The 23,136-nt window shown below is 45.3% G+C and overlaps 1 protein-coding gene across 1 annotated transcript in view; it reads right to left on the bottom strand.

The window, feature by feature from the left end:
- Window positions 1–14,422, bottom strand: part of KCNS3 (potassium voltage-gated channel modifier subfamily S member 3) — a 38,831-nt gene extending 24,409 nt beyond the window's left edge. The window contains exon 1 of the mRNA XM_034766554.1: window positions 14,337–14,422. The gene's annotated coding sequence lies outside the window, so the exon portion shown is untranslated. The remainder of the gene's footprint in view (window positions 1–14,336) is intronic.
- Between the last annotated feature and the right edge of the window lie 8,714 nt (window positions 14,423–23,136).

Raw genomic sequence — 23,136 nt, 5'->3', positions numbered from 1 at the left:
GGGGAGAGGGATCGGAGCAGTCAGGAGACAGGGAGCAGAGGGGTTTAGATGGGTCGGGAGTTCGGGGGGGGGCTGTCAGGGGGTGGGGAGTGGTTGGATGGGGCGTGGGAGTCCCAGGGGTCTGTCTGGGGGGTGGTGGATAAGGGTTGGGGCAGTCAGGGGACAAGAGGCAGGGAGTGGAGTCCTGGGGGGCAGTTAGCAGCAGGGGTCCCAGGAGGGGACAGGCAGGGACAAGGAGCGGGGGGGAGGGTTGGGGGTTCTGAGGGGGGGCGGGAAGTGGGAGGGACAGGGGTGGAGCTAGGGCGGGGTTCCTCCATCCTCTTTTTTGCTTGCTGAAATATGGTAACCCTACTGGAGAGTATTCACTTAGCGCTCCATAACTGTTAAGAGCTGCTCCGTGACTTCTTTCTGGTGTGCCACATTCTCCTTTCAGTCCCTCTTCTCACTGTCCCGCCACTCCTTCAATTAATTTTTTCTCGGCGGTGGAGTGGATCATAACCTCATGCATAAAGTCCTCCTCAGTTCTTTTTGGATGCTTTCTAATTCTGTGCAGCCATTCTGCTGCTGATAAAGAGGGAGGCTGTGCTCCCAAGGTCATCTCTGTGAAGTTTAAATGCAACGATTTACAGAAGCAGTATTGTTTGCAACACACACAACACTGATTCAGTGCTTTAAAACACAGCCAGTATTCACACACCTGTCACTAACTGGCTGACCCCAGGCAAGCACACATGAGCCACAAGACCCACAAAATGGTGAGTAGCTGCGGGGGCAGGGTAAATCACTGTTCCCATACCCTGCTGTACACTTGGCACGTGGCTCTTGGGCACTTGGATGGGCCCGATAATCATTCCTGTCTCCACACTTTCCACAGGAGGTGATCATTATGGAAGAATCTTGCTGCTGAGGGTGAGCAGGGAATCAAGGGAGGGCCTTCTCCAAGCCTGCAGCTTCCTCCTTGGCGCCTATGCGGCTAGCCTCTGTACAGCAATAGTCCCCCTCCCCCCCAGTCACGGCAAAGTGGCACGGGAAAGTTACCATTAACGGGACAAGAAACAAAGCAGCTCTGCCAAGGAACCTGGGGCAGGAGATTGCCCAGTATCTCCACGAGAGTTTCCTGGAGACCCCTGAGGGAGATTCCTGTGAAGCAAGGGAGTGTATCAACAGCCTGTACTGCTGCTCAGGCTAGGCATGAGGGGGGAGACAAACCTGCTTTCTGTAACCCTCCTGCCCCCAACAACACGCTTCAGTAAGTCCCAAAATCAGATCCACTTACCAGGGGCCTCCTCTCCTGTTTGCGCTTTGCCAAGATCTGACTGCTGAGACTGGCTAGGCCCCTCCGGGATAGAAAAGAGCTCCTGATTGCATGCATCTCTGGCCTCCAAGTTGTCCTCTGCCTCTGGGTCCCCCTCTTCATCCAAGATTGCCTCCTCCTGGCCTGGTCCATTCTCGACTGGCAACAAAGTCAACAAAGTATCCACAGGGGACTTCGCAGTGGAGGTGGGGTCACCACTGAGTATCACGTCCAACTCTTTGTAGAACTGGCAGCTTGTGGGCGCAGCACTGGAGCAGCAGTTTGCCTCCCGCTCCTTGTGGTAGGCGTTCTGCAGCTCCTTCACTTTGACCCTGCAGTGTGTCCCGGTCATGGCCCCTTTCTGTCATGCATTGTGAAATCTGTCCATAGGTATCATAATTCCTACGGCTAGAGCGCAGATGTGAGCGCACAGCCTCCTCTCCCCAAATGCCAATGAGGTCCAGCAGCTCGGCATTGCTCCAAGTGGGGGATCGTCTGGTGTGTGGAGCAGGCATGGTCACCTGGAAAGATGTGCTGAGACCACTGCACGCGTCACCGAGCAAACAGGAAGGGGACTTTCAAATTTGCAAAAGGAATGTATGGGGTGGGGCTGACGGTTGGTCACCTGAGGGCAGTAGAGTTTAAACCGATGGCCAGAGAGGCGAGAAAAGGCATTGTGGGCCACCTCCTGGAGGCCCATCGCAGCGCTGTAATCACCCTGGTGTCTACACTGGCACCGCAGTGCTGTAGCCCCGGCGCAGAAAGCTCTACGCCTCTCATCGAGGTGGTTTTTTTAGAGTGCTGCATCTGTGCAGTTTCTGCGCACTAAGTGGCTTGGCAGTGTGTGCACCTCAGAAGTTACAGTGCTCAAAGCTGCTTTGCTGAGCACAAACTTGCCAGTGTAGACAGGGCCCTAATAAAAATGTAAAACTCTGCTTTAAGGAGTTTTTGACTAACTAAAGTGGAAGGCCTAGAGATGGGCCTGAACCACACTTTCAAGTCCAAATGACCTCAAATTTGAATTCTGTTTAGAGCCATAAAAATTCATGTTTCACTTCTAGGGTTCAGAAGCTAAGTGAAACCCATTCCCTCCTCTACTTAGAATCCTCAGTCTTTTTGAATCTGAGAGCTTTGTGGGGCACCTATTCACCATTACTATTTATGAGGCCACCATCCTCCAACCCTCACCCTAGCTCTTCAGGAAGGCATTAGCTTTCTGGTCACCCCACTAAGCAGAAATGGGTTTCCTTGAATATTCCTGCTGTTCATTTAAACTTCACTGTTTCCACAGTCATTCTGCCAGAAAAAGCATTAGCAAGAATATCTGTGGATCGCGAACACAGAAAGGATCTGAACACAGACAAAGCAACTGAATGTTCTATTCAGGTGAATATTCATAGAGACATTTTGAGGCATTATCCCAGCTCTAATCATAACTAATAAAGAGAAGGAATTGCCTGCAAATAAGTAGTTTATTAAATACTATAGTAAACATTGATGCAATACATCTCACCAGCTCCATTAGCATTATCATGTATCATCTTTGCAAGTAGAATTAAGTAGCTATTAATACATTTTAACATGCAGGAAAATGCTGCACATTGGCACACATTATAATGGTGCTTTTCTATCTATTCTAGGGAAAGGTTCTATACAAACAAATAATGTCAATATGTATAAAATATACATGTACAGAAATACCAAATACCAAACTAAATTTGAGGCTCAATGCTGCTCTCTTTGAAGTCAATGTGAAGTTTGCCATTGACTTTAATGGGAGAAAGATTAGGGCTTTAAAGGGACACAAAGTGAAACTTACACAGATTCAAAAAGGAGTTCAAAAGGAGCTTGTACTACAACCAGAGTCCTTTTTTTGGTTTACAACCACATTTTCCTAATTTTTATAAAGACACATAAAAACCATCAGAGAAAAATAATGAAGTCGCCATCCTCTGGACACCAAGGGCTTGTCTACACTGCCCCGCAGCTCAGACTACAAGGGCATGAAGAGCAGTGCACACCAAAGTGCTGCATGGTAACTCCCCCATGTGGCCACAGCATCCAAAAAGTAAAAGGTTCCCAGCAATGTTCCCTGTAATTTTTTCCATCCATGTGCAGACTGAAGTTTGTTATGTGCACCATATCGAGGTAATGTGCAGCAGAAACAAAATACCTAGATATAATAAATATATTTTTAAAAGTTACCATAGGGATAATTACTCCAGCCATGACAGGTTAGGCATTTTAGAACTCACTACTCAAAGAATTAAATGTAAGCGTAAGAGAAATAAAAATTATGAAATGCATAGACCAGTCAAGAAAACTAAAATAGAAGCACTTTGAAAGAAGTATCAAATAACACCACCACCACATGCATATGTGTGTGTGTGCGCGTGCACTTGTGAGAAAGAGAGACACACAAAGTGTGCGTGTGTGTGAGAGAGAGAGATAGACACATGTGGCCCCTTTAAGTACGCTGCCCTTTTAAGTACAGACGCTCCCCGGGTTACGCAAGACCCGACTTACGCAAATTCGCACTTACTGAAAAAGTCAAAAATAGGATTTTCGAGTTGCGGAAATTTTTGCGTAACATACGGGTATACGTTTCCGATTTACACAATTCAAGTTAAGCAAGGCTTTCTGGAACAGAACGATTGCGTAAGTCGAGGGGTGTCTGTAGATTGGCACTCACCAGTCTGAAGCCTGCTTGTTCAGACATAGCAGCAGCCACCAGCAAGCTCTGTCCCACATTCCACTCCTGAGCCATCGTGTCCATCCTCTCCCGCTCTGTGGAGATGGAGTACAAAGGTAGGGTGGGAGGGACACCCTGACATCAACCCCCCCCCCCCACACACACACACACACAGCAAGCAGAAGCCTCCCAGGAGCAGCTGACCAGGGGCTCCAAGGCAGAGGGCAGAAGCAGTATGGCAGTGGGAGGAGGGGCAGCTGAAGTGCATGGCGGCACTTGATAGACGACTGGGCAGCCGCGTGGCTTAGAGGGAAGTTAGGTTCCCAGCTGCCATTATCATGTTTTCTTCAAACAGGTCCAATTAATGTGAAATAGGAACTTTTAATTTGCACCCACAGCATTCACATGGGGGGGGGTTACAGCACAGCACTTTCTTGTGCACTGCTATTCACACCCCCATTGGTCCAAACTGCAGAGCAATGTAGACATAACCTTAGTGTGAAAACCTGGCCCCATTGAAGCCAATGGGAGTTCTCTCATTGACTTAAGTAGGGCCAGGATTTCCACCTATGCCTATGCTTAACTTAAAACATGAATAGTCTGACTTCATTAAGACTACCATGTGCTTAAAGATTTTGCATTAGGTTTTGCCACAATCCTTCCGTCTAGTCCATAGAGCCCTGCACATGGAGCCCCACTGGCTTGAAGGGGACTTCACACAGTGAGAGGCGTCCATGCTAGCAGATCCTGATGCAAGATGAGAGCGCCTGATTATAAAGGAAAGACAGTGCTATCAAATGCAGAAAGGAACAAACAGAACAAGAAAATGGAGAAAAATCTTCTCTAAATTCTTTCAGTTATTGCAATTTTTTGGAATACAGTGAATACTTCAGTCTCAACTAAAATGGAACACCTCCAATGCGTAACGTTAAAGACATGCATGAGTGTGCAGGTTAAGGGCCTTAATAAATTCAGTTTGACTTCAGAGAGATTCCCTATACTTCAAAAATGGGGAACACTGTAGAACCAGAATAAGCTTTTAATTAAGCACACCCACGGCAATTGTAAGGGAAATTTTAAGACAAATTTATTTGGGGGTTTTTTTTTTTTTTACACCATTTCCATTGTTTTAAACAGCTGTTTAAAACAAAAACAAAAATAGCACTAAATGCCAGTTCAAACAAAATACTAGTTAGCTGCAAAAATTAAAGTGTACTTTTCTTTTTCCCCACTAGGACATGTTGGGGGGGCAGGGAATGGGAAGAGGCTGAAACCAACTGAAAATAGTTTTTTTATGGTTGGTTTTTGTTTTTGCTACATTCAAATGAGAACACGGCCAAATATATTTAAATAAAACCTTAGGAGGAGAAAATGCTGACAGGCTGAGAATATTTTGCCAAGTTTCAATGTGGAGTGAATTAAAACATCCAAGATCTAACAGTTCATTACAATATTCACCATACTAAGAGTTAGGTTGTCCTTAATCCACACGCGGAGGGCAGGGTACAGAGAGCTTCCCCTAGCTTGCATAAGTTGTACGCGAGCCTGCCACAATTGCAGTCCTTGCGCTTGTGGGAGCCAGTAACTGCTCCCTTGGGCTCTGATCCTGTAAAGCTCTTAGGACTAGATCAGCGGTTCTCAAACTTTTTGCTGGCATGACCCCATTTGAATGAATTATTTCCTCCCAGGACACCAGACAGCGTGGAGTACACCATTTTGAAGAGCAAAATGGCATCCTTTGCCCAGCGTGACCTCCTCTCATGCACGTCAAATGGAAGGCCATGTCCCACAGAGGATGCCATTTTGCTCTACAAAATGGCATCCTCTATGCATCATGATCTTGCATGCACTGTACATGGGAGGTCACGCTGTACCAGAGCAATATGGCATCTTCCACATACTAGGGATTGCCGCAGCGCCGTCTGCTGATGGTCATAACATACTGTTTGAGAACTGCTAGGCTAGATTCAGCTCCTCTTGAAGAAGCCGATGGGTGTTCAATCCAACTTCCACTGAAATCAATTTCACTGGGACTTGGATCAGGTCCTTGAAGTCTCCATTGACTTTAATAGGAGCTGGATGAGGCTCTTAAGCACATGCTTAATTCTAAGCTCATATGCAGTCCCTTTACAGCCAATGGAAGCACTCCAAGCTTAAAGTTAAATATGTGCCTTAGTGCCATGTAGGATCTCGGCCTTTGAGCAGCCCACCCCCCACAGGGAGAGGGACAGTAAGGAGGCAGGACCTTGATTCTAACCTCAACTACTTAACAACAGCCCTTAGAGGAGGCTGGCTCAATGAAATCACAGAATAAGCACTCTGCCTAGTAATAAGTGTTTGCAAGATTGGGCATTTTAGATTTTTTATTTGTTAACTTCATGAACAAAAGTCAGACCTGCAGCGTTTTTGCTTTGAGCTGTTGAATACCCCAAGTATCTGAAAGAGTTAATCGCTTTTTGGTTTGGCAAACAACATTCTTATTAATCTGTCGGAAAAAATATTTGCGCCTGGCCTGCCCTGCAGACATTAAGAGCAAGTTACAACCCCCTGAAAATAATGCTTTATAATGGAAATATGGACATGCCTTTAATTATGCCTTGCAAATGGGTCTGTAGTAAAATATCATATGGGACCAAACCCTACATTCTTTGTGCATCCTCAACTCTCATTGACTTGAATGTGAGAGTGCCCATATTGGTGTTTACCCTAATGGGTTAGGCAACGTTTTCCATTGCAAATATTAGGTGAGCTTTATCATGTATAAATATGTGAATTTCAGGGCATTTTAGAGTGAGAGGATTCTACAAAGCAATTTCTTTTATGTTTAGGTTATCCACAAAAAATCCTGCTGCTACAATACAATGCTGAAACCCTTATTCAATACGTTATAACTAAAACACTGAAACCTTACTTAAATAGATATTACAATAATTAGATTTGCCCTTTTCAAAGTCAACTCCTATTTTATGGCCCTATTTGATTTTCTTTAAAGTTGTAATAAACAATATTTAACCAAATTAAAAAACAGCTTCAGAATCATTAGCCAATTTGGTAGTTTATAGTTATTTTAACAACTGAAAAACAATTATGATTTTTTATTGATACAATAAAATCCCCTAATTAAAATGCAAATGCTGTTGAGAACAGTTCCCATGTTTTCTTTTTTTAAATACCTGTGGACTCATTGGTAATAATCATATATTACATTAATAGAATGCATTTAATCCCAAAGCACATTATAAATTATGGGCCCAATCCTGCTCCCAATGACAAAAGTCCCATTGCTTTATGCAACATGCTCTCCTCAGATATCATTAGATTTCTGCACTGAAATCTGAATGGTAGCACTAGCTCTCATCATTGGGCAGAGAGGGGATAGTATAGAAGCATGAAGCAGAGAATTAATATTTTATATGCTGATCCCAATACCTGAACCACTTTGGATACAGGCTGTAGATTTGTGCTTCACCAGCAAGTGAGGACCATTAAGCTATTAACCCAAGAGCTGGAATGCTGCTAGCTATAAAGATGCAGACTGTTAGTTTGCTGACAGCTTGTTCTGCAGTAGCGTTTGAAGGGACTGAGTTGCTGCAATTCTTCTGAAGCTCTGAAGAGTCTAGAATGACACACACTACATATCACCACACCACAAAGACTAGGAAATCAGCTCTGAGGAGAGATCAGAGGAAGTGTGTTTAGTTATGTGCGCTGAAGTGTAGAATGTTATGTTGGAACCTTATATTTGAATGTATGAGAAATAAAGTGGAATAAGTATATATAAGGAACACCACTAGATGTATTGCTTAACAGCCTTCATTTAAAAGTTATTCATAGTATTTGGAATACTATTTATAATATATTTTATACTATTTACGTTTTCTGTGTGCATTAAATGTCTGTTTTACTAAGGCCGGGTCTACACTATAAACTTACACCGGGAAAACTACATCGCACAGGGGTGTGATTTTTCAAACCCCTGAGTGACGTAGTTATACCAACCTCACCCCCAGTGTAGACCGCATTACCGCCTCTCATGGAGATGAATGAACTACGCTGACGGGAGAAGCTCTCCCCTTGGTATAGTAGCGTCTTCACTGAAGCACTGCAGCAGCGCTACAGCAGTATTTGAAGTGTAGACCTGCCCTAAGGCTATGTCTACCCTACCACTTATGTCAGCAAAACTTATATTGCTCAGGGGTGTGAAAATTCCACCCTCATGAGCAACGTAAGTTACACCAACATAAGGGCCTGTGTGCACAGCACTAAGTCTGCGGGAAAGCTTCTCCCACCAACATAGCTTCTGCCATTCGCAGAGACGGTTTTATTATACCAATAGGAGAGCTCTCTCCCATCAGCATAGAGCATCTTTACCACATGTGTTGTATCGATACAGCTGCGCTGCTGCAGTGCATACGGTACAGAAATGGCCTAAGAACCTGTATGGTACCCTCTTTGAACTTGACTGGGAACTATTAACGCCTACTTCTCAGGATTTTATATGCAATAGTCCCAACGTTTAACTCTGTGTAATGCGTTCTGAAAAGACAGGGAGAATGGCATTTACCAGAGTTACACGTAATAGTGCCTCAGCGTCCCCCTTCCCTGTTACACAAGTGCTAAAGTCAATGGAAGCTGACGGTACCTCCTCTGGTAAAATCAGAGGGGAGCTGCCCCTCCAGCCCTGGCTAAGGTAAGCAGTGCTCCCCATGATGTTCCTGCCTAACTGGCAGGTGTAGTGAAAGTGCCCCTTCCTGCTTCAATCTACTTTAACCACAGCTTCGGAGGACTGAAATACAAGGGTGACATTGCAATAAGCTGAAAATGGAGCTGCCCCTTTCCCAACCCTTCAGCGAGGGGAAAGGAGATGAGAGCCCGTGGGGTAACAAACTATGCAAGAGAAATCCACCCTGCAGCTTAGAGATCCATCCTGCAGATTGGAAAGGATTGTTTTTCTCTAGAGGAATTAGTATGTATGGGATGCAGGAGAAAACAACAATTCTTGTTGCTGATGCCAGAGAGGAACATTGTCAAACTGTTCCATGGCAATTTATATTGAAGCTGCCGGATCCAGAGGTCAAGCAGCTCTCATTGCCTGAGTTCTCACTTTCAGATGCAAATCTACCTGGAGCTGTTTTGCTCCATGCCAACTGCAATCAAAACCACTCTTATTTCCATAGTTGGGGTGTATGATTGTACAGGGTGGGCATACTCTCACTCCCACATTAGCAAGGTCCTGCTATCCACTCATCCCCATCAAACGTGCCACTGCATGTGGTCCGATGAAGCCAACCATACTGGATTTTCTGTCCCCGAAGGGCATTCTTCTGCAGGCTGTCTCCCAGCTCCTCCCCCAGGAAGCAGAACGGAAGGCAGGTAGAACAGAAGTTGCAGGAGCCACACCTCCATTCACATTAACATTTCAGAGAATGCGAAGTAGGAGAGATAAATGGGATAAGCCACTGTGGTGGGGGCGAGGGAGCACAAGAAGATGGAGAATGGAAGGTCATAGCATGGCCATGGAACTCTGGAAGGCCCTAAGAGAATATATGTGGGTGAATGGGAGAGACACAACATGGAAGAAAACCAAAGGGAACCTACACCACCTTACTGGAGTAAGGGAGAGGCAGGAGGGCTCACTGGAGGAGCAGACAGTATAATATGGGGGAGAGAGAGAAGGGCTGAATAAGGAGAATCAACGGGGCTGAAGCCATCAGCCCTTAAACAGGAGCTACTACTAAATGCTGCAGCACATCTCCTGAGCAACACAGGCTACCACAAGAGCATCAAACCTGTCCTTGTCTCTCTCCACTGGTCTCCCACCGAATATTGAGACCAGATCAAGGTCTTGGTCCTTAACTTCAAGGCACTCGATGGCTGTGCCCAAGATATCTAAAAGATCGCTTAAGGCCCTAGAATGAGAACCACAGTCAATAGCTCCACTCCTGAGGCACAATGGAACTCTTTACCATAAGGTTAAAGCTTGTCTGTGTGGGAGACGGAGCCTTCTTGGGGGGGGGCAGCCTAGACTGGAAGAAACTCTCCAGGAACTAAGGACTATCACAAACTTCACCACCTTCAGCTCCAAGTGCACGGCACACTTCCTTGACCGGCCTTCCACAATTCCTTGACCTGCCTTCTCTAACATAGATCTGTACATACTGATCTGCGTTTATTTTTTAAAAAATCCCTACCAAAACACTACACTGCACACAGTACTTTGGTTGGGAGGAGCTGAGGGAGAAAATGAACCACATGTGACAGATATTAGTCACATGAACTTCTGAAAGTGCTCAGATATAACAATGACTAGGGTAGTATAAGAACTTACATAGCATAAAATAGAACAGAATAAATGAAAGAATGGGGGGGGGGGAATCAAAGGGGGCAGAAAGATAAAAGCAGAGAGAATGATGAACATGGCAAAGTATAATGGAAAAGGACACAGAAGCCAGAAGGAGAGAATAAGAAAATAAACTATGGGCCAGATGCTCAACTAGTGTGAACAGGTGAAGCTCCACTGAAGTCAACAGATCTATGGTCCTAGTCTACTCAAAAATTTGACCAATCTAGCTATATCACTCAGGGCTGTGAAAAGTTTTAGACCCTGTACAATGTAATTAGGTCAACCTAACCCCTAGTGCAGGTAGGTCAACAAAACAATTATTCCATCAACATATCTACAGCCTCCCAGAGAAAACTGAAAACCCCCTTCTGTTGAAATAGGAAGTGTCTACACTACAGCGGTACAGCTCTAGCAGCTGTAGTGTAGATATACCTTAAGACCATTTCTACCAGCTGAGAATTTGGCCGTTTAAAAAGAACCAGACTAGGATCTACATATTTTATAAACAGGAAGCAAGAGTAGCATGATTTTGTTTTGTTTTTGAAGAAAAGAAAAGGAGAGAAGAGAGGAGAAGAGAGAAGAAAAAGAAAAGTGAACAAACAAAAAAGGAAGAAGGGGGAAAAAAAAGAAAAAATTGAACAGAATTAGAAGTTAATGAAAATGGGAGATGGGAGGAGAGGAAGAAAAAGCAGCAAAAAGATGGAACTATGAGAAAAAATAAGCTAGAAAATACCAACCAACAGTAGGCTAGTGGAATAACTTATTTATTCATGAGCCTCCATTTTATTTTATTGTGTTTCCCTGGCAGACATGCCACAGCTCTAAAGTTTGAGAGCAAGGGAATGATGTTGCTTTGGGAATCTGAGTCTTGTATTTAATACTATTACAGTTGGGCAGGTCTTTTGAAATGTAAATGCCCTAGTGGCAGGTAATCACATTCCTCAAATGGCAAGACTGAACACAGAGGGGATGTTGCAGAACAACTTAAAAGAATCTGAGAGGAATTCAAAGGAGGAAGGTAAACAGGAGAAGTGTCCTGTTTATATATAGTCAGGATGGAGGGAGACCGGCTATTCCTCTGCTAAAGCTAAAGCAGTCAGAGCCCCAACACAACATACAGATTCTGAAGGGCAAAAGAAACAAACACACAAATGCCCTTATCTCCTTGCTAACTGGCATTTAATTTACATTAGAATGGCTGGGTATGTAGAGCTTGATTCACTTCTGTTGGCACTGAGGGGTATAAATAAAACTGGAGTGAAGTGCAGGCAGCTACAAGTTAGAGGACGACACTCATCCCAGGAGAGAGGGCAGGTTTGTGTTTCCAACACTGATTTGACCCAGGGGCTCTGCCAGAACATTCCCATACATAAGGAGCACCAGTAGCAGAGGTTATCAAGGGAATATGCTGAATCAGTGTATCAGTAAGCCTGGCAATGCCACCTCCCCAACCACTTGCAGGTTTCCTGGTGGAACAGGGGTTTGAGATGCCTTGTACAGCTCCATCTCAACTCCAGGCAGACTTTGCACCCAGGAACAATGGCCCAGATCCTCAAATGTATTTAGGAAATCAATGGAAGTTAAAAGTCTACATACCCTTGAGGATTTGGGCTTCTGTGATATTCATTGTGTCAGGGCTGACTCAAGCCAGCAGTGTTGATGTTAACTTCCTGACTTGATTGTTACCATTATTCTTTGAAAATGGTAATTAAATTATTAGGGTTATCTTGATTGCCTGATTTATTATTCACTCTGGCTTTTGATTGTTTTATTCTTCCCTTGGGAAATTTTGATGTGGCTGGAGTAGTCAAAGGCAATGTTTCTTGGTGTAGGATTACCTTTTTTGGTGCAAAGGACATTTTAGGACAAATTCTGATCTCACATAAATCTAGAATAAATATTGACTTCAACGGAGTTACTCTGGATTTACATCAGTGTAACTGAAAGCAGAATCTGCTTCCTTCTCATTCCCCTTCTTCTGCTTGTATTTAAGGACATCTTGTTGAAGGACTGCTGACATTCTTGTCCTTGGCTTAGTGCTATGAATTACTTTCTCCAGCAGGAGGAAATGAGGAAGGATGCACTCACTGGCTCCTCTTAGAAAGCTGCTTTACATCCTAAATTCTCAATATACTTAGTAGATTTTACTTAATTAAATAAGTTTTCTTAAATTGTTCTTCACTTTCAATTAAATCAAGTGGTGTTGCTCTCCTTGATGTTTGTTCAGCTATGAAAAAATTAATGTATCATATTTTAAAGAAGTATTTTCTGGACATAACATCCTGCTTAAACCCCTGCTTTTACTAGTAGTTTAAATACAGAATCTTGAAAATATTCAAGATTCAGATTTTCCACCATTAGCCAATATTTCCCACCCCCCACATACAATTCAGTTCAAGCATGGGATTTAGGGGACACAATTTCCTAGATCTCTCTGCTCTTGTCATGAATAATTGCTTGGTGACAAACTAGCAACACCCCTAACTGATTCTGTAACATAAACAAAGTTGTAAAGCCAGCTGTTTCTTGTCAAACTTCCAGGAAACCTGGCCAGTTATTGCTAAAACCAATGATTCAACTCTAGTTGATTATAACAGTGATACGTTTTCTTAAACTACTGTCCTCATGATCAAGGAAAATAGCTAAAATAAGAAACCATTGCCCAGAATGCCCACCCTCTGAAAAATCAGTCTCCTTTAATACATCTTATGTTGGACACCCAAAAATTGAAGCACCCAGAATCACTAGTCACTTAAAAAACAAAAAAAGAATTGGTTCATGGCTATACACAGTGAATTGTTGCTTACCTATAGATACACTGTTTTTACTGCACTTATTTAGAAGTTACTCTAACTTATTCCATCTTTCCAACTTTTTTGACCTCTGTTGGTGATAGAAGCTTAGATAAGAACTTTAATTCTGGGAAAGTAATTGTGCTAAAAGGATTTGTTGGTAGATCTGTAAACTCTGCTAATGCAATCAATATACTCCTACTGTTCAAATCTTGAGGTACACCCTCTCGCTAGATAGATCATTGGTACTCTGTTTAAGACTATAGCTCACAGAGCAATCAGCAGTTGTACTTTGCATTAGGCAAAAATAAACTGTGTCGGAATGGGGCTGTGTCAGACTGTGATCCCTGGAAAAGAGTTCTGAAAGTGATCCGTGAGGATTGTCATGGTCTCATTGAAACACAGATTAAAATTCATTATAAGAGGGAGGCGCTTTAAAAAAAAAAAAACTACTTTGATCCACAAGCAGGGAGTCTACCTCCAGTTTAGCAAGTCTGATTTGAGCCTGCCATCCATGGGCACGGGAGCTGTTTCAGATCCACTTGGCCAGTCTCTTGCTAGGATTAAAGGAGAGACTGAGCTCCGCAATGCGAAAGGGACTCGGCTATGTACCTATTGATCTGCCTTGGAGAAGCTACGAACGAGAGTGACCCTGCCCAGCAGCAGCAAAACTAACTAGCTAAGCCCCAGCCTCCCGTCCAAGATCAGACGGGAGTAATCACCGTAATTGCCCACCGGCTCCAAGCAGAAGCAGGCGTTTCTCCTAACAGCGGGCAGCCCAGGGCGCTACTAGCCCCAAATATAAACCAGCGACTTTCTCGTGTTCAGAGGGACTTGGTTCGTCTTAACTGATCAGCGCTGGCCCCGGGGCAGAGCCAGCGGCGCTCCCTGCACGCAGGGCAGGCTGGCGGGGAGGGAGTCTCCTTCCCCAGGACGAACTGTCCCCAGGCACCCAGCAGCAGACGACAACCGAAGCAGCCCCTCAAACTGCACGGAACTTGGAGCCCCAGCGCCGCTAGGGGACTCGAGCGAGGAGCGGCGCGAGAAGGGGGTGGCCGAGAGGCACGAACTAAGTTGACTTGTTCCGTGGCGCGGGTCCGGGGCAGCCGCTGGAAGTTTGGGGCTCCCTGCTGGGCTTGCCGCCGTAAGGGGCGGGGTGAGTGGGGAGGGGCGGCCCGGCTTGAAAGGCAAAGCCCCAGGCTAGACAAGACATACCTGGGGGGCCGCGGCTGGTTCCGGCGCGGAGCTGCCCATCCACGCGTCTCTCCGGCTCCCGCAGCGAGCCCCGCGGCCCGGCTCAGCACGGCACGGCGCGGCGCTGGGGAAGATGCGCAGGGAGAGGTGGGCGGGGTTAGGGACGCAGAGGCGCCCTCCCCTTTGGATTTCCCCGGCCCCTTGGCCGCCGAGTCCCAGGTCCGGCCGGGCTGTGCGCACCCCCACTGCGCCGCCCCCCAGGACTTGGCCTGCCCCTCTCCCCCCCCGGGGGGGCTGTCCGGGGACACCAAGGGCGAGCTCCGTAGCGGCGGCGCGAGACAGGAGGCTGCCAGAGACCTCAAGCACCAGCAAGTGAAGCCGCCGCTGGGATGGGACCGGGAACATCCGCGATCCTGGGCGTGGGAACTCCAGCCAGCCCCGGCATCAGAGCAGACTTCGGGGCTGAGTATTTGCTCTGTTACCCCGCTCGTGTGTGTGTGTGTGTGTGTGTGTGTTATTTACCCGCTGGGGACAGTTAAAATCGACCACCTGACACAGATAACTGGGAAGTGTTGGGGTCTTTGGTGGGAGCCGTGCGCCCTACCCCACGTGTTAGCCAACAAGGGAGAGTCAAAAACCTCCCATCAGACGGGGAGAAGGTAAGAACCTGGATCCCGCCGATTTGGGGCTCTGCCCCCCCCCCTTTAAAATCTAAACAGAGAACAAGTGTCTCTGCTCCTGTTGTGCCGAAGGAACGCGGAGCACATTGCATCAGGGCACAGCAGCCCTGCAGAACCCCACATCTGGCACCCACATCTAGCTACATTGTTACCCCAGTAACCCTAATTCTACCATATGAATAACGAGCATGTTTAGCTGCTCCTGTTGTACCCGCTCAAACGCCAGATCCTGATGCATCCCAGCTCAACAGCGCCATTAAATCACAGATCTCCTTTCTGTCGACCCCAAAATAAACTGTGCCTCAAAACAGAGAGCGAGTCTTGCTTCTGCTATTCTACCAAACTGGATCCCAACACATCCTGGTACAAGAAAGCTGTAAATCCAACTGGCACCTGGATCCTGTTAATGTTTTGGGTACATACCTTGTTCTACTGTCTGAACTCAGTACACATGCAGCTTCTCCTGGTCCATTAGAATAATTTGGATCCCAACATAAAAACTAACTGGATCAAGATGCCAGATCAGAGTTTGAGATGCTGTTGTATTGGGATGCATTAAGATTTGCTAGTTTGGTGCAGTTGGAGGGGCTGGATTTGTTGTGTATATGCCCAGTGGAATTTGGGGGCTGGGGACCAAAAATGACCAGGATCCAGCTTTTACCTTTTTCCTCTTATTCAACAGTATCGAGCATCACATGTATAATGAAAACATTGATTTACAATAGCTTTCAACCTGCTGATTTACTAATGTGGAAAACAAATCACTTCATTTGCAGAGGAGAGGGTGCGGAGTGCAAAGTAATGATGCTTATAGGGCACACTGTATAAAACATACATTAACATAAATGTGATCTGAATATCAGTTAGAATATGATTACATTTGATTGTGATTGCCAATATTTTAACAACTGCCATCCCTCAGAACACACCCACTGCACACTGACACTGATACTATACACACACACACACACACACACTCTTTCTCACACATACAAACACTATACTCTCTTGCACAGTATCCAGATTACACATACAAAAATTATTTTTAGGAAATACACCTCTACCCTGATATAACGCTGTCCTCGGGAGCCAAAAAATCTTACCGCGTTATAGGTGAAACTGCGTTATATTGAACTTGCTTTGATCCGCCGGAGTGCGCAGCCCCACCCACCCCGGAGCGCTGCTTCGCTGGGTTGTATCCGAATTCCTGTTATATCAGGTCGCGTTATATTGGGGTAGAGGAGTATAAATGTTTTCCTCCTTCTAATAAGCTGTGGAAAATGTATACTCTACCCACAGTGCTGAGCATTTGGAATGTGTGAGATTTTCCCCCACTCCAGAAATTCTTCTTATGCTTAGGATAATCTTCAAACCAGTATACGCCTCTTTGTATTGATATAATTGGATCCACACTAGTTTGGTACAACTTTCTACAGTAGACAAGGCCTTAGACATTCCTGAGCTCAGCGCTGCAACACTTAACTTTTAGGCACCTAAGCCCAGATCCTCAATGGAATTTAGGCACTTAAACCACAGATTTAGATGCCTAAATATTGGGTTTAGGTGCCTAAATCCCAGTTTTGAAAGCATTGTGATCCACAGAACTTCTGCTGAACCTGGTAAGCATGGTCAGCAGGTATAATAGGCCGCCCCCAACCGACACCTGGGCCACGGTGACCCCGCCCCTTCCCTGAGGCTCCCACTGCCTGCTGCTACTGCCACCTGCCAACCTGCACTCCAAAACCCCCCACCCCCGGTCCCCACTGCTCACTGCGTCGCTTCTCCTTAGGGCTGGGGAGGGACGCTGCAAGCAAGCAGCAGGCACGGGGGTCTGGTGGGGGAAGTGAGGTGCTTCAGCTGGGCACTGGGGCTGCTGGCTTGGGGGGGGCACCATCGGCTCTGCCTGGCACTCGGGCTGGGGCTGGCCCGGATTTAGCCTGGCTCAGCGGGTGTGGGGGAAACGGCCGAGCCCCAGCGAGCCCCAGCACTGAGGCTCGCCGGGGCTCCTCCTTTTATGGGGTGGGCAGGTTTCAGGGCAGGAGCTCCTGCATGCGTGGGGGCAGGGCCTTGGGCAGAAGGGGTGGGGCCGGCGGGCTAGCTTCTCCAAAGTGGGGGTTCACCCACCACCCGTGCTGGTAGGTGTCTAAACATACTCAACGCCTAAGTTTTCAGAGTAAAAATTCCCTACCCTCCTATGTTTCTGCTTCTGGGCATGAGTGCTGTTGCCTCACTCTAGGTATGCGGATGCCTATCTCCCACATCACCTTTGGGTGAACACTTTTCACAAAGTGATCGCTCTATAGCTGGCCTATCAGTCCTTATCCTCAAAGAAAACCCGCACAACATTTTCAAAAGACAGGCCTGGGAACTTAAATTCAAAACTTTGCTAGACGCTAAAAATCATGGACTGCATAGAGACACTGGATTTATGGCTTATTACGACAATCTATACACACACAATCCACACACACACAGCTGCTTTTCTCCCTCCTTCCTTCCTTTCCTCCCTATTACTGGAGGAGTGTTAATGGGCCACTTCACCTTGATATGTGTGAATTACTTATATTGTATAAGTACTTGTATATAATTACTTGTATTTAGCTGTGATGCTCTGAGTTAAGCCTTGTCTATACTATGCAGTTTTGCCAACAAATGTCAGCTTTCATCGACAAACCAATGGAGGTCAAAACACTGAAAAGCTCCTCCTGCTGCTTTAACTCCCCTGCTATGCTCACAAAACCACCTCCTAGCAGCATGTTTCCCAGACCTGAAGAAAGAGCTCTGTGTGGCTAGAAAGCTTGTCCCTCTCACCACCAGAAGTTGGTTCAATAGAAGATATAACCTCACCCACCTTTCTGCCTAATAATATCTTGGGACCGACTTGGCTATAGCACTGCATATGACAATGGAAAAAGTTAACCAAGGGAAAATTTGGTTCAGACTATGGACTTTTCATTGCCATGTATCTTGTGCAGTCATTAACAATAGTACAAAATGGATCTAAAATGTTACCAAATCAGAATAGTAGCATTTTGTACCCACACAGAAACCTGGTGGAATGAGGACAATCAATGGGACACAATCATTCTGGGATACAAAATATATCGGAAGGACAGAACATGTTGGGGGGGGGGGTGGGGGGGGGAGAGTGGCACCAGGGCCATCCCTAGCTGTTTTAGTGCCCTATGCAGCCCCCGCATGGGGGGGCTGTGGGGGCCCCAGGCCTCCATGGGGGGCTGTGGGGGGCCCCGCCCCAGGCCTCCGCCGGGGAGGGGCGGCTGGCCCCAGGCCTCCGCCGGGGAGGGGGAAGGAATGGGGGCTGGCCACTTCCTGCGGAAAGTGGAGTGACCCACACCCAGCCTGCTCTGCTGCCTTGGCTCCCAGGCTTGTGGGGAGGGGAGAACTGACCCCCAGCACTCGCCAGTGGCATGGCTGCGAGCCAGGGGAGCGGAGCAGTCTGGGGCCAGGTCACTCTACTTACCAGTGAGTGCAGGCCCGACCACTTCTGGAGTCCTCAGGGGAGAGGGGGCAGGGCGTGGGCAGGAAGAGGTGGGGCAGAGCAGGGGCGGGGGCACTGGGGAAGAGCTGGAGCAGCAGGGGCTGGAGCAGCACACAGGTGTGCAGGGCACCAAATTTCCTGGTGCCCTACGCAGCTGCGTGCTTTGCGTATGGGTAAGGACGGCCCTGAGGGGGACTATATGTGAAGGAAAATGTAGAATCAAATGAAGTAAAAATCTTAAATGAATCCACATGTTCCATAGAATCTCTATGGATAGTAATTCCATGCTCTAATAAGAATATAACAGTAGGAATCTATTATCGACCACCTGACCAGGACAGTGATAATGACTATGAAATGCTACAGGAGATTAGAGAGGCTATCAAAATAAAGAACTCAATAATAGTGGGGGATTTCAATTATCCCCGTATTGACTGAGTACATCACCTCAGGACAAAATGCAGAGACAAAATTTCTCAATAATTTAAATGACTGCTTCTAGGAGCAGCTGGTACAGGTACTCACAAGGGGAGAGGCAATTCTCTATTTAGTCCTGAGTGGAGCGCAGGACTCGGTCCAAGAGGTAATTACAACAGGATCGCTTGGAAATAGTGACCATAATATAACATTTAACATTCCTGTGGTGGGAAGAACACCTCAACAGCCCCACACTGTGGCATTTAATTTCAGAAAGGGCAACTATGCAAAAATGAGGAGGTTAGTTAAACAGAAATTAAAAGGTACAGTGACTAGAGTGAAATCCCTGCAAGCTTCATGGACACTTTTCAAAGACACCATAATAGAGGCCCAACTTAAATGTACACCTCAAAGTAAAAAACATAGTAAAAGAACTAAAAAAGAGCCACCATGGCTTAACATGTAAAAGAAGCAGTGAGAGATAAAAAGGCATCTTTTGAAAAGTGGAAGTCAAATCCTAGTGAGATAAATAGAAAGGAGCATAAATGCTGCCAAATTAAGAGTAAAAATGTAATAAGAAAAGCCAAAAAGGAGTTTGAAGAACAGGTAGCCAAAAACTCAAAACATAACAAAATGTTTTTTTAAGTACATCAGAAGCAGGAAGCCTAATAAACAACCAGTGGTGCCCCTGGACGATCGAGATACAAAAGGAGCACTTAAAGATGATAAAGTCATTGTGGAGAAACTAAATGAATTCTTTGCTTCAGTCTTCACGGGTGAGGATGTTAGGGAGATTCCCAAACCTGAGCTGTCCTTTGTAGGTGATAAATCTGAGGAATTGTTACAGATTGAACTGTCATTAGAGGAGGTTTTGGAATTAATTGATAAATTTAACAGTAACAAGTCACTGGGACCAGATGGCATTCACCCAAGAGTTCTGAAAGAACTCAAATGTGAAATTGCGGAACTATTAACTATGGTTTGTAACCTGTCCTTTAAATTAGCTTTTGTATCCAATGACTGGAAGATAGCTAATGGAACGCCAATATTTAAAAAGGGCTCTAGAGGTGATCCCAGCAATTACAGACCGGTAAGTCTAACGTCAGTACTTAGATTTCCAGAAAGCCTTTGACAAGGTCCCTCACCAAAGGCTCTTAGGTAAATTAAGTTGTCATGGGATAAGAGGGAAGGTGCTATCAGGGATTGGTAACGGGTTAAAAGACAGGGAACAAAGGGTAGGAATAAATAGTAAATTTTCAGAATGGAGAAGGGTAACTAGTGGTGTTCCCCAAGGGTCAGTCCTAGGACCAATCCTATTCAACTTCTTCATAAATGATCTGGAGAACGGGGCAAACAGTGAGGTGACAAAGTTTGAAGATGATACTAAACTGCTCACGGTAGTTAAGACCAACACAGACTGCGAAGAACTTCAAAAAGATCTCACAAAACTAAGTGATTGGGCAACAAAATGGCAAATTAAATTTAATGTGGATAAATGTAAAGTAATGCATATTGGAAAAAATAACCCCAACTATACATACAAAATGATGGGGGCTAATTTAGCTACAACTGATCAGGAAAGGGATCTTGGAGTCATTGTGGATAGATCTCTGAAGACGTCCACGCAGTGTGCAGCAGAAGTCAAAAAAGCAAACAGAATGTTAGGAATCATTAAAAAAAAGGATAGAGAATAAGATGGAGAATATCTTATTGCCCTTATATAAATCCATGGTACGCCCTCATCTCGAATACTGCGTACAGATGTGGTCTCCTCATCTCAAAAAAGATATACTGGCATTAGAAAAAGTTCAGAGAAGGGCAACTAAAATGATTAGGGGTTTGGAACAGGTCCCATATGAGGAGAGATTAAAGACGCTAGGAGTTTTCAGCTTGGAAAAGAGGAGACTAAGGAGGGATATGATAGAGGTATATAAAATCATGAGTGGTGTGGAGAAAGTGAATAAGGAAAAGTTATTTACTTGTTCCCATAATACAAGAACTAGGGGCCACCAAATGAAATTAATGGGAAGCAGGTTTAAAACAAATAAAAGGAAGTTCTTCTTCACACAATGCACAATCAACCTGTGGAAATCTTTGCCTGAGGAGGTTGTGAAGGCTAGGACTATAACAGGGTTTAAAAGAGAACTAGATAAATTCATGGAGATTAAGTCCATTAATGGCTATTAGCCAGGATGGGTATGGAATGTTGTTCCTAGCTTCTGTTTGTTAGAGGGTGGAGTTGGATGGCAGGAAAGAGATCACTTGATCATTACCTGTTAGGTTCGCTCCCTCTGGGGCACCTGGCATTGGCCACTGTCAGTAGACAGGATACTGGGTTGGATGGACCTTTGGTCTGACCCATTATGGCCATTCTTATGTTCACTTTGTGCTGGTGTAAATGACTTTATAAGGCAATGGAGAGTAACCCTTTTTTTGTACCATTAACTCCTTTGGGGCTTGTCTACACTAGGAGTTTAATCTTGAATTAAGTGTCTGTCTGCACAGCCTAAGGAAGGCCATGTTTACACTAGTGAACTTACAGGGGCACAGTTGTACTGATGCAGCTGTGCCACTGTAAGATCGCTCATGTAGCCACTCTATGCGGACGGGAGAGAGATCTCCCATCAACAGAATAAAACCACCTAAACAAAGTGCTTGAAACCCCTCCCAGCTTGAGGTCATCTGCATATTTTATAAGCATACTCTCCACTCTATTATCCAAGTCATCATAGTGGAAAATATTGATGAAGATCAGACCCAGGACTGACTCCAGGACCCCACTAGATACACACTCCCAGTTTGACAGCTTCCCTGGCTAACCTAAGATGTATACATCAGTGCACCCAAACACTGTTAGGTCTGAGGGTTGCTGTGAGCTTTTCTTGTCTGTGAAATACCATCATCCCTGTGTGCTTGCCCTCCGCATTTCCCTAATTGCTTTCCTTCCTAAACTGCCTTCATTCAACCAAATCCTGCCTCCGGATACACCAATACAAACCACTGAAGGCAAATGAAATCAATGTTCTCCACTATTGAACATTCATAATTTAAACTGCACAGTTGGAAATACGCCTTAGGTGATCAGATTTTTAACTGAAAACTAGAGCCAATGGGGATAGACCATGGTAACTGAGGTCTTTCATGTATTCTTACTATCCTGTACAGTCTCCTCCTGCCTGTGAGCTGGCACAACAATGGCATATGTATAGTGAGATAATGGGTACCTCTTGCAGTCCCTGCACTAATAGTTACATGGTTGCATTTGTTTCTATTACACTAAGAAACAAGCCACCTGAACACTCACCTGTCAGTTAATAAGTTGCACACTGCATTGGTCATGCCTGCTGCTGACTGCAGAATCTGTTTGGATTCCCTCTCTGTCTGGATATAAACTGATTAATTTAAACCAGATTTAAATCATTTTGCACTACAGAAAGGAGATGATCCTTCTCTGATTTACACCACAGGAACTCTATTGAAGTTACTTTTTTTTTTACATTGGTGTGTAAAAAGTGAGATAAAATGCTCATCAACTTAAGGATTGTTTACACACAACTTGCACTGAAATAACTAAATTGGTTCTAATTCACAATGGGCTATTTCTGCGCACTTGGACTCTTATTTTGGAATAATAAAAAGGTTCTATTTCTACTTTGATTACAATGGAAATAAACAACTTGACCTAAGCACCTTCCATTCACTAATGAATTCATCCTCACAATATGGCAGGGAGATAGGGAAGTATTTATTACATTTGTCTTCTCTTCCTGTGATAAAGCATTAGCTTACCCTAAATCACTTCATGGTAGAGATAACCCATCTAAGATTAAGTAAAAGAGCCGCACTACCGCAGCTCACTGTGTCAGCTGACTCTGTCTTGCATGGTTTGGGCTGCAGGGCTATAAAATTACAGCCTAGATATTTGAATTCAGGGTGGAGCCTTGGGTCTGAGACCCTGCAAGGGAGGAGGGTCCCAGAGCCTGGGCTTCAACCCAAGCCTGAACATCTACACCACCATTTTTAGCCCTGCAGCCCACCGAGCATGTGTCAGCTGACCTGAGTTCTGCGGCTCAATGCCATGGGTATTTTATCGCAATGTAGACATATCCCTAGGGGCAACGGCAGACAAAAAAAAATCCATGACAGAATCAAGAATAGAACCTACGGCTGCTGAGTCCCAGTCTAATAACTTAACCACAAAAATCAGACTTCCTTCTTTCAAAAA

This window comes from Trachemys scripta, chromosome 3, assembly GCF_013100865.1.
Source record: "Trachemys scripta elegans isolate TJP31775 chromosome 3, CAS_Tse_1.0, whole genome shotgun sequence".
Lineage (NCBI taxonomy): Eukaryota > Metazoa > Chordata > Testudines > Emydidae > Trachemys > Trachemys scripta.
The sequence above is the reverse complement of the archived record's forward strand: the minus strand, read 5'-3'. Positions and strand labels throughout refer to the sequence as shown.